Below are 12,745 nucleotides of genomic sequence, written 5' to 3' on the forward strand. Positions count from 1 at the left end.
TAAAGCACATTATAACCCACCCTCAGCCTCTTTGCTACCCTTTTGAGATCCAGAAACCCTAGAATCGAGTGAGCTTCCATCAATAGAGAAAATAGAGCTTTGGAGGAGAAAATCTTGGAAAGGGGCTTGAAGATCAAGAGGTTGGCTGCAAAGGAGTGGTGTAGATCCGGGATCTACTTCAGTTGGAGCTTATATTAGAGGTAATAATCTGTTGCTTGGGATCTTTTGCATCTAGATCTATTATCATTGAGATTTGGGGCATTTTTGGTAAGATTGAGAGCTATTTCGAGTTAGAGGCTTAGATCTGAGGTTGCTACTTCAGATCTAGGCTTGTGATGGTCCAAAATGGCATAAAGCTTCTGTCTAAGAGTTGTTGGTAAAGCCCCTTTGTCATGAACCCTAGCCCTAGTGTGTTTTGGGCCTATATCTCCTTGGTTTTACATAAAGCTTGCAACTTTATGTAAGGGTTAGAATGTAGAAGAGTGGATCTATGGATTGGAGCCCCTGCATGGCTCGAAAAGCCTCTGTATGGATTGAGAACTGGAGAGACTCGGCGAGTCACATGGGTGTACTCGACGAGTTGTATGAAAATGTGCATGGACTCGGCGAGTTGAAGAACAACTCGGCGAGTCTGTTGAAGATTGCCTTGGACTCGGCGAGTCAGGTCGCAGAACCCCTAACCTCTTCTGGTTAAGATGCAGATCAGTGAGTCGAGGGGGTAACTCAGTGAGTTGGACAGGATGGGACTCGGAGATCGTTGGACTCGACGAGTCTTAGGGTGACTCGGCGAGTTGAGTCGTGTTCTAAGAGTTTTCAGAGTATAAGGACTCGACGAGTCAACGGGTTGACTCGGCGAGTAGGGTCAGTCAGGAAGTTTGACTTTGGCCTGGACTTTGACTTTGACCTTCAAGGGTGTTATGGTAATTGGTTATTTATGTCAATGGTCCATTGATGGCAATAGGTGTTGGAGTTTGGAGCAATGCTTCGGGTGTGTGCTTCCGTGGTTTGGTTCTTCGTTTCAGGTGAGTTATCCTCACTGTACTCAAGGGTCTAAGGCACCAAGGCCGGCCCTTTGCTTTGTTGTTTAGAGCTTGTTATGTTATGTGATGATATGCTTGCTAGTATCCTGGTAGATAGGATAATGATATGCGGTTATGCCTTGTTAGCTTAGTATCCTAGAGGAATGGATAGTTAAGTGATGGCTAGTTCTATTGGATCAGCGCCCTGGTAGTTGGGTAGTGGTTATTTATAGACCTGTAGTTGGTCTTGCCTTATGTACGCTGGTAGGAGGTTACCTGCGGGTTGTGTATGTTGAGCAGTAGCAGAGGGTATTCCATCCCGGTAGGATGATAGGGCCCTAGTATGTTGGTTCTGTAGAGTATTATGTGGTTGCCTGTTATGTGTGCATGTTTGCGAGTATAGGTTGGCATTCCAACCCGATAGTTGTGGGCCAGGAGTATTCCATCCCGGTAGGATGATTGGACTCATAGTAGGTTGGCATTCCAACCCGATGGTTGAGGGCCTGGGGTATTCCATCATGAGGGATGATTGGACCCATAGTAGTAGTAGTTACTGTATGTATAGGAAGTGGGGCATTCCAACCCAATGGTTGTGGGCCAGGAGTATTCCATCCCGGTAGGATGATTGGACTCATAGTATGTTGGCATTCCAACCCGATGGTTGAGGGGCCTGGGGTATTCCATCTTGCGAGATGATTGGACCCATAGTAGTTATTGTTGTACGTATAGGTGTATGGGCATTCCAACCCGATGGTTGTGGGCCGAGGGTATTCCATCCCGGTACGATGATTGGGTTCGTAGTATGTAGGCATTCCAACCCGATGGTTGAGGGCCAGGGGTATTCCAACCGGAAGGTTGATTGGACCCATAGTATGTTGTTCTTTGCTGTATGCGTATGTTTATGTGTGTATGGGTGCTTTGGGGGAAATCACTAAGCTTTCGGGCTTATAGTTGTGGTTTATTGTTTCGGGTGCTTCAAGAGATCGTGGCAAGGCGAAGGCGTGATCGTACCGCTCCTCATGCTTTATGATTTATGTGATATGGTTCTGGGGGATACTCTGATGTTTAAACTATTTTGAAAACAAGATGTATGAACTTAATGGTTTTTGAATGAAATAAAATGTTTTAAATTTGTTGAAATTTTTGGTCGTTACATGAATCTTGTTTCAAACCTTCGAATTTTAACTCAAATACAATACCTTCGATTCCTTATTTTTGCAAATTTAACACTTTTTGCCCAAAAATCAATTTATTTTATTTTTAAGCTCCATTTTCAACCAAAAATTTTAGTTTTTAATTTTTGACTTTTATTTTTGACTTTTTACTTAAAATTTTGACTTTGAATTTTAAAGTTTGACCTTTGACTTTAAACTTTGACTTTCTCGTTTAACTTTTAAATTTTCAAATTTAGCTTTTCGGTTTGACTTTTCAAGTTTGACTTTTGAGTTTGACTTTTTTTTTAAATTTGACTTTTGAGGTTGACTTTTGAGTTTTTAGTCAAAGGGCACATTTAAAAAAAAAAATAAAAAAAATAATAATGAGTTTTTCAAACGTTCCAGTCAATGAAGTTTCATGTAATCCATCTTGTAAAACTACGATTAAGTTTCTTCGGGAACAAATTGATTTATTAAAAAGAGAAGTTGAGGACCTGAGATATGAAGGATATCAACTCAGGAAAGGACAGAAACCCCTAAAGGCCCAGTTAGAGACAAAAATAAAGGACTTTAAGAGAATTCAGACAGAATACAGTGAAAAATGTGAACTTTATGATTATATTAAGAGACAGAATGATGAGTTAATTACTGAGCTTGATATATTAAAGAGACAATTTGAAACTGCAAATTTTGATTTTAGAAAATTTGATGGATCAAGCGAGGTAGTTGCCAACATGATTGACCATTGCCTGCAGTTCAAACGAAACCATCAAAAGGGTTTAGGATACGATAATGTACCTCCTCCTTTTAATCATACATATCAGTATCAACCCTTGTCTAAAGAGGAGATTGCCAACGAACCATTCATGGTTTATGGCAAGCCATCTGGTTTTGTTTCAGGAGGATTTATTAATGTTGAAAGTTCTAACCCTTCTACTTCCCCTACAGAGCAATCCTTAGATCAGTCAAAGCACGAAGTTGAAGGATCTGTTTCTGATAACAAAACTGTGTCTGAACCTGATGTTTCTGTTTCGAATGAAAACTCTATTGTTTCTGATGTTAAAATTGATGATACATCTTGTGATGCTTCACCATCGGATCATGTTGAGTTGAATTTTTTTTGACATATTTGATTATTTGTTTGAAAATACTGATGTTCCTGTTTCTAGCACATCTACTTCATGTGCAGGTAAAATAGCAGACGATGAGAACAAAGAGAACACCATTGAACAAACCAACATCTCCTTGAACTCTGAATCTGTTGCTTCGAACTCAGCTGCTTCTGATCAACCTGCTGTTGAGAAATACAGGCCACCAATTCCAGTGAAACAGAGTGCCTGTTGTAATTGTGCTTGTGGGAAAAATAAGAGACAAGGCAAGGACACGCCACCAGGGGCAGGAAGAAACAACTTCACAGTGAAGAAAAAGACATGTTTTCACTGTGGAACACCTGGACACATTGCCAGAAATTGTCCTACTCACGCATATGTTCCCTACTATGCACAAGGCTGGTAGAATGCGCCAAGAGGGAGATACTTCAAAAGAAACCCCTCAAGGTCACGTTCAGACCATGGTGACTGGAACGCACAAAAGGCCAAAAATCCAAATCCTAAGAACAAGAAGGGAATGCCAGCCAAGAAGTCCAATCTAAGAGATGCTCCAGCGAAACCAAGACCGGCTAGGTCAAAGTCATCTCGGCGATCGGCTTCGAGTTCAAAATCAAGTACCGAGGCACCCATCCGATCCAACAATAAATGGGTTAAACCCAACTACAAATGGGTTCCGAAAGCTCAATCTCCCAAATCAACTAATGAATCTAATATTTCTACATCTTCTGTTTGTGATAAACGTGACATGTCATGGGAGAATGTATCTTGCGTAGATGACAAAGGTCGACCCAGTTTCAAAATGGACTGGGTTCCAAAGACCAATTGATCCCGCTCTGTGTCGGAGCGACTGTGGAGGCATATCATCAGACTTCGGTTTGTTGGTAGTGGCTGTTCCAGGCACATGATAGGGGACATCTCTCAACTGTACAACACTCAGAACATTATTTGTGAGTATGTGTCCTTTGCGGGAAGGGAAGAAAGGAAGGGATCACTCATGGGGTTAGTGCTTAACGATGTGAAGAATTTTTGGATCTGTTCTGAGATTACGCGTGCTGTTCTCAGACCTTCTGGATGCAAATTCAATCGGTGACTTACGGTTTGAGTTTTCTGCTCTATACTCCTGAGTTTTTCTTAAACTGATTCGCTTTAAAGACTAATTTTTGTTTTAGGATAGTTTAAATTTGCGCATTTACTTTTGTTTCTCTCCTATGCACAAATTTAGGGGGAGAAATAAAAACAAAACAAAAATTAGAAAATTAAAAAAAAAATCCAAAAACATTAGAAAATTAGAAAATCCAAAAATATGGTGTTAATGGAATGTGCTTGAGGGAGATGTTTTGAGAAGTGATATAATCATGTGATAACATGCAATCTGAATCTGTGTAAGGGACGGAATCTGAATTGTCTAGGCTCTGTGTTCGATGCGCTGGTAGGCACGAAAGATTAAAATGGACTTGACTAGGCATTAATGAACTTAAGGAATCTAGAGACTTGAAAAATCTTGACCTAGATAGATCCATTTAGCCTGACAATACGACGCTCAGATAGAGTAGGTCTGTAGGAAATTATTTTCTTGCTTTCTTTCTGTTAGTCATATGTTGCCTCCTCTGTGTGATTGAAATACATCCGACCTGGACTGCAACATATGCAATTCTATTTCTCTGCATCTTCTATCTATGCAATTCTTCCTGTCTGTTAGTCATATGCTGTCTCCTTTGCGTGATTGAAATACATCCGACCTGGTACACAACATATGCACAAGTCTACTTCTCAATCCCTCTAAATCTGGTTAGTCATATGTTTCACCCTCTGCGAGATTAGAAGAGATCCGACCTGGGTGTATAGCATATGCATTCTAAATCTGACTTCTCTCATAATAATTGTCTGCTCACCTAAAGTAAGGAGTACTTTGGAAGTTCCTGATTATTGGGGTATGTTAGGAAGCGGGAAACATGTTCTAGTACATTTAAAATTGAACAATCACTAGGTTGTCTGTAGATCTCGCTGCTCAATTTAGGTGGACAACAATATCTTTGGTCGTCGTCAACTGAATGGTCCTTAAGGAATATTATCTAGGAACTTAGGATCACATTGTCTTGTCACTTATAGTATGTCCTAATTTTTTCATAATCTCTCGTGTTTAAATAGACCACAATACCGGCGATTGACCAGATCTATTCATGAAGGGAGAGGTACTGATAAACGGATAAAGGCTGTCTAAAAACTTTGATCCCAAATCACTCTTAAAGTTAGATATCATTATATATTTTTTAAATTTGTTCATAGTTTCTTCTAATTTAAATATTAGGGGAGAATTAAAAATTATAAAAAACAAACAAACAAAAATCAGAAAATTAAAAAAAAAATCCAAAAATAGTGTTATTTCTGTTTTATTTCTTTTTCAGAAAATATGAAAAATCCAAAAATATTGTGTGCTAAAATTTTCTTTTAGTTTTGTTTTGTCTTGAATAGTGAATTCAGGTGAAGATGAAACTCATGGAAGTTTGTGTCGAAGATTTCTGAGCCAATGATTCATTCGTGATCATCAAAGAATTCTCATTCGAAGGAGCAAGAAATGAAGATTATTCTTTCGACATTCAATCTTTCAACCCCAGAAGCAAGGTGAAGCTGAAATTGAAGATTATGTGACGGATTGCATTGAAGCCTCCTCAATCAGTCTGCTGTTGACTTGAACCTGCTGAAGTGATCCTGAAGATTAGTTCTCTCTGATATTCTCTTTGAAGATTCTCAAGCTAAAAGCTCTATCTTTCAAGAATCTGTACATCAAGCCTCCTCACCCAATGTGCGTTCAGAGTCAAATCTTGAAGAAATGCCCAACTGCTCAAGATGAAGTCAATTAGTGAAGATTCATCATGTTCATCTTGAAGCTGTGAAGAATTTGAAGATTAATGCTGAAGCCAAGCTCTCGATGAAGATTGACAAGAAAAGCCAGCTACTTTTTAGGGGGAGCTTGTTGGGTCAATTAAGAAAAGAAAGCTATAAACCATGGGGGAGATTGTTGGGTCAAAAATATGGTTTATACTTTGCTTTTCTAGGAAAATGTATTTTTATGTCTAGGACCGTAAACAGCTCAGTGTTTACGGCCATATATATGTTTACGGTTAGTGTTTACGGCGGTAAACAGGTTTACGGCCGTAAACCCATTTACGGCCCATGTTTCTCATGTATATATATAGGGATGAGGGGTGTGAGGAATAGATTGATGAACAGGGAAGAGAGTGTACGGTCAAGAGAGAGAATAGAGGAGCTTAAGTATGTGTATTTGAAGGTGTTCTAGAGAGAGAGAGAAAAGAGAGTGTGTGTTAGTATGTGTGAATCTTGTATCCGGATCTTCATTCATATAAATACATACAAGATTCATCATCTTCTTCTTCTCCTTCTTCTTCATTTGATCTGACATCATCCGTTTGATTGGGATTCTGCACCATCAAATGGATCTGATTGATACACAAGCAGATTAGGGACTTACAGTGATGGTAAGCCATTTTCCCTTTCATTCGTTCTCCCGTTGTCTTGATTTTCCTTGTCATGGCAAAGAAAATCAGTCGTTCTCAAGCTGGCATTGTTATTCCTTCTGAGAATGATTTTAACGATCAGGAATCTTAAGCCATGACGAGGTTTGTTCTTTTGATAATGAAGACATGGAATCATTAAAATCCATCGGGGCTTTCCCTTATAATGTGGTTTTTTGTCCTTTCGAGGCTTCCGTTCAACCTGATTTTGTGTCACCAACATGAGTTTGTTTTTCTGAATACTCATTCACTCTAGGTGGAACCTATCCTTTTACAGGTATTCTTCGTGATTTCTTTTTGTGCACCCAAATCTCCTATATCCAAAGAATGTATGTGGTTTGGAGGATCCTCTTTTGGATTGATCGCCTGAATCAGTCCAAAAACATGGACATTGGATTACCTGAGTTGGCCTCTATCTATGATCTTTCCACTTTTGGTTCTTCTCGTTTCATGTTAAGAGTTAAGACAAATAAACCCCACCTCATTCTGAAATCTAAACAAAACGATGACGCTTGGAAAGAAAAAAAAATCTTCGTGAGGCGCGATTCGATTCCTGAGGGGGATTCCCTGCCAAGATCATGGGTTAAAAAGGGTAGGAAGCAAATTTAGATATCAAGGATCCATATATTTACTTCCCTTATCTTTTTTGTTTTGATGTAGCGTTTAGGTTTAAGGAGCTAATTCCTGCCACTGTTGATTCTGATGACAAGATATCCAAATTCCTCGCACTTCCTGTAGTGGAGAGGTCGTTTAGGCTTGAATATTCTAGTCTCCACTACCGCTTCTATGGCCACTGGTAACATTATTTTTCTTGGATATGTCTTTTCATAGGATCCTGACTTGATAGGGATGTCCGACAGGTTCTAAGACTACCCGGTCCAAGGCCCGCTTTGGTTTAGCAGATCTTGAAGATGATATAACCAGTGGCTCAATTAAAGCTAAGCAGGAAAAAGGTGCCATTCTCCCTCCTCCCAAGAGATCTCATATGGATCTTACGGTTAAGGCTTCAAGATCCCAAAAACGAAAGACTTCTGAGGCTGTAGATTTCAGCTTAGAGAACCTTAGCATCGAGGACGCTCTCGGGAAGCTATCTTCGTTTTCTCAAGTTGTAAGAATAGGCAATATTCATATTAATTTATCATACTTGTTATTTTTCATGCTGATGTTTATGTTTCCTCCAGGTCTTCGCTCATATTTCTCATGTTACCAACGATCTTAGGGTCCGTGTTGATAAAGCCGAGACTATTCTAAAAGAGCAGCAGAAAACATGGAGGGCCACCAACGAGGATCTTCTCTAAAGGGTGGAGTCATTGAGCAAGCAGAAAGTTGAAAAGGAAGAAGAGCATCTAGTGGATCTCGAGGAGGTGATTGCTGATACCAAGATGAGCGCTGCAATAGCTATCCTGCAGGCCAAGATCAAGCTGGTTGAGGATCCGGAAAATGTGAGTTCCTGGGACGTGGAGGGATAGCGTGAGGCGCTGGCTAAATTGATTGATAAGCCTCTTTTCGCCAATTAGGATCCTGTATTAATGTTGACCGGAGGAGGGGAGAAGGAGGTCACGGCCGATGATGACCAGACTAAGGTCTAGGTTTGCAAAAAATTGGTTTGGGTAGTTTTTGCTTTTGTTAGTGATGTAAGACAATTAATCTTTTGGTTGTGTTGATATGCAACTCTTTTTTCTTTTGGATGATATGGTAGCATTTTCCTTTTGCATCTCTCTTATGGTTTTTTTGCATGCCCGATTGTCTTCGAGTTTCTCTTTAAGCTTCATGAGTCAATGAAGGTTGATGAGGATCCTTAATGGTAAGGATCCCTACGGCCATAGCTCCTAAAGATTTTGGATCTTGTAAAGGAAATTTCTCCTTAGGATAACCTGTCTAGATTATAGACTTAGATAAAACACGTCAATGTTATATTCTGGGGAGGATCCCTACTTGAGGTATAACTCATTGGGTAGGTAACATGAAAATGTTACCATCTGACCGGACATGTGACAACACAAAGCTGGTGTAGGTCTTGTGTAATTTCTGGGGCAAAATCCCAATATTTGATAACATAAAAATGCTATAAGCTTTAAGTAGATACCAGGGTAAAATCCTGATAGAAAACATTATAATCCTTAAGTAATCACTGGGGTAGGATCCCGATTACATGAAAATGTTATAATCCTTAAGTAATCAATGGGGTAGGATCCCGATAACATGAAAATGTTATAATCCTTAAGTAATCACTGGGGTAGGATCCCGATAACATGATAATGTTATAAACCTTAAGGATCTCAACTTGTGTTCAAAGATAAGAGGGTTGCCAAACCACTGAATCGGGAAATGATCCCCTTATCCGGATCCCACAGTTAGATATCATGCGCCCAAGTGAGGTGTATAAACCTTAGTTCGTGTGAAAGAGGTAATTAGCTCTTTAAACCTTAGAGGGGCTTAAGTACCCTTAGGCGTAGGAGAGATGAATACTCTCTAGCTTGTGTACATGATAGATTAGGGATTTTATTGTTAAATATAATGGAGTTTACCCAATATTAGGGTCTTTATGTGTCAAGATCCGTGTGCTTCAGGGTGTTTAAACTTGTAGATCCAAACGTTTCAGGATCTTCGATTGTGAGGATCCCAATGTTTCAGGATCTTCACTCTTGAGGATCCTTAATTGTATGTTGTTCTGCATAGCAAACGTTAGCTAAGGGTGGGCATTAGTCTAGCTAATGCCCCTCCGATGCTTAAGTTAGTAATGTATTCAAGGAGAGAATCAATAATAATAAAAATTTTAAGGTGAAGAACATGTGTACCTTGATTTTGTTGTGGATAATTCGATCCTACTTACATGTAGTATGCTTTGAGATGTATGGCATTCCAGGATCTTGGCAGAATGTCTCCTTCAAGTGTTGCTAACAAATATGCTCCTTTTCCTGCTTCAGCATCCATAAGATATGGTCCTTCACATTTGGGAGCCAATTTTCCTGCACTAGGATCCGTGGTGTTTTGGAATGTTTTCCTTAATACCAAGTATCCTATTTGAAACCTTCTGACCCTTATATTCCTATTGTAAGCCTTGGTGATTTTTTGTTGGTGAGCAGCGATGCGTATTTTGGCAAGATCCCTAAGCTCGTCTGTGACAACCCGTTATTTTCAAGTCAAACCCGTTAAATAAAATTTCGAGTTTTATTTATGTCATAAGTTCGTAAAGGTTAGAAAATGATTTAAATTATATAAATAATTTTTATATAAGTTTCGGAATAAAATACAACTTAAAAATCAACATTTTTCCCCTTCGGAACCGAGAAGCCTCATACCGAAAACCTCCCCCACCGAAATCAGGCCTCGGACCGCAAACCTTTCTTCGGCCGAAAACCCCTTTTCGACCGAAAACTCAACCGGTATATAAGTTTTCACCCAAAAACTTAATCATTTTCTCACCTTTTCACTCGAAAACACTCTCATTTTACTCCCAAGAATCATCCAAGAACATTCATACCTTCAATAGAAAAACCTTTAAATCTTCATAATTTTTCACCAAGAACAGCCTTCAAATCTTCAAGTGACCAAAAACACAGACCGAGAATGCATTCCTGACCGAGAACCCTTTTGGACCGAGAACCTGGTTCTCGGTTGAGGATTTGGGACCGAAATCAAGGATTTCGGTGAAGGCTAGACCGAAAACCCTCTTAAACACTTTGTATAATTCTCTGTAATTATTCTTTACACAAAATAAGTGTTGTCTAACACTTTAATTAATGGTTTCGCTAATTTAAATACAATTATGTGTTTAAATATTATTAGGATACCGTTAATTCCGCGTACGTCAGCCCGAGGATCCTCTCTACAACACCAATATCCATACACGAACACATACTAGAGATGAGTTCATACCCCTATATTTTATCGTTTTCCATGTTTTTAAGGGGGGATACAAGTAAAACACAAGGATTTTTGTGTTTTTATACAAACGATTTCAAACAGTTTCAAAACCTTTGCAATTGATTCAAACCGAGTATAAGGGTACTTTTCTTGTATACAACTAAATTGCAAAAGTTTTCAGTACATTACAGAACATTACATTCAAACTATAATTGGTATAGTTTGGGATACTTTACATCATTTTACTAGTTCAAGAACATTATTTAGAAACAAACATATAAACTATGGTAGATATAGTTTATGGAACACTACACTATTTCCCGGATACAAGGGTACATTACTAAATTATTATTTAAGTATAATTGTTCTACATTACAAGTACATTACTACAAGGTTATACATACATATTCAAGTACAAGAGAATACTTCAACACTACATGTAAACTAGTTAATACAAGGTTGTGAGGCACTACTTCAATTGTATCCATCACGGTACGGAACTTAATCCTATACAGTATAACCACAGTCTCCTGGAGGGAGAGCGTGAGATTTGTGTATAGATCTATACATGACTGACAATCCCACACCTGAACTGCTAGCTATAGTTAGGCGGGCAGGCCTGGGGTGACAAATGTCATAACATTCTGACGCCTGAAGAACGTCGTAGATGTCACTAGGTCATATCATCTATGGTTATATGAAACTCACAACAATATAAACTAAAACATTTGTTTATGGGATTACATTTCTTCAAACGTCTTTATTTTAAGTAATAAAACTACTTTACATTACAACTGGAGGATTCCAGGGATACAGACAAACAGTTTTATTTTAATTAATGAAACTACAGTACTCTACTATACATTACTACTGGTGCAGGGATTCATACAAAGGTTTTCGTACAATACACTACTATACAGTACAACTGGTGGTATCCAGGCATACATACAAAAGTTTTCATACAAAGGTTTTCAGACAAAGGTTTCATAACAAACACTAGTACGATACACTACTTTCCTTGTATAGAGTACTCTAGTACTACATACAGTTTAGGGAAAACATACATGATATGGTTTTATTCATTAATAAGACTACATATACCATTACATAATACAATAACAAACGTACATTTTTGTCTTAAGGCCTAAGACTACTTTTCACTACTAAAGAAAATATTGGATTTTTTGGAAGTACACTATAACATTTTCAAGGAACAAAGACAAGCTTTCCATCTCAAAAACATACTTATGAACTCACCAACTTAAATGTTGATACATTTTCAAAACCACTTGTATTCTCAGGTAATGGGTAGACAGGTACACCCGCAGGTTTTGCGAAGACGGAGCTTTTAGAGTCGCGTCTTAATAATTTTGTTATTCATTTTTTATTTTCATACAAACTATGTATGGAACAAGATGTAAATACTATGTTTATCTATGTAATGGTTGTGTTTGCTTTGATTACTATTATGCAATGGTTGTGATACTGTACATGACATCCTCCACCTCCGAACGTTTCCGCCGTTCCGGTTTGGGGGTGTGACAGATTGGTATCAGAGCATTGTTTATAGGGAACTAAGTATATCAAACCTTATAAGAGAAACATGCTTTTAAAATCTAAGTATACTTTTAAAATATAAGTATATCAAACCTTATAAGAGAAACATGCTTTTAAAATCTAAGTATATCAAACAAGATATACAACTATAAACACAATAGGGCCAGAGTGCTTTTAAAATCTAAGTATATCAAACAAGGTATACCAACATGTGTTTGGGAGTGATTGTGGTGTTGGAACAAGTCTAAAACTTACCAACATTACATATAAGAGAAACATTAGAACCGAACATGAAATTAAAATACTATAGGAGTATTTTACGATTCTACAACATTAGAACAAGAACATTCAGGCCTTGATAGCTATTCATAATTTGTATACACTAGGTATCTATAGAGGAGTCAGTGTGAGTCACACTATAAAGACCCTTTACAAGTGTTATTATAAATTGGCGATTGTTTACTTATATTAGTAGACTTCCACTGTAAATCACTTAATAGAACACT

This window comes from Lactuca virosa, chromosome 2 (genome assembly GCF_052849685.1).
Source record: "Lactuca virosa cultivar CGN04683 chromosome 2, Lactuca_virosa_CGN04683_v6, whole genome shotgun sequence".
Classification (NCBI taxonomy): Eukaryota; Viridiplantae; Streptophyta; class Magnoliopsida; order Asterales; family Asteraceae; genus Lactuca; species Lactuca virosa.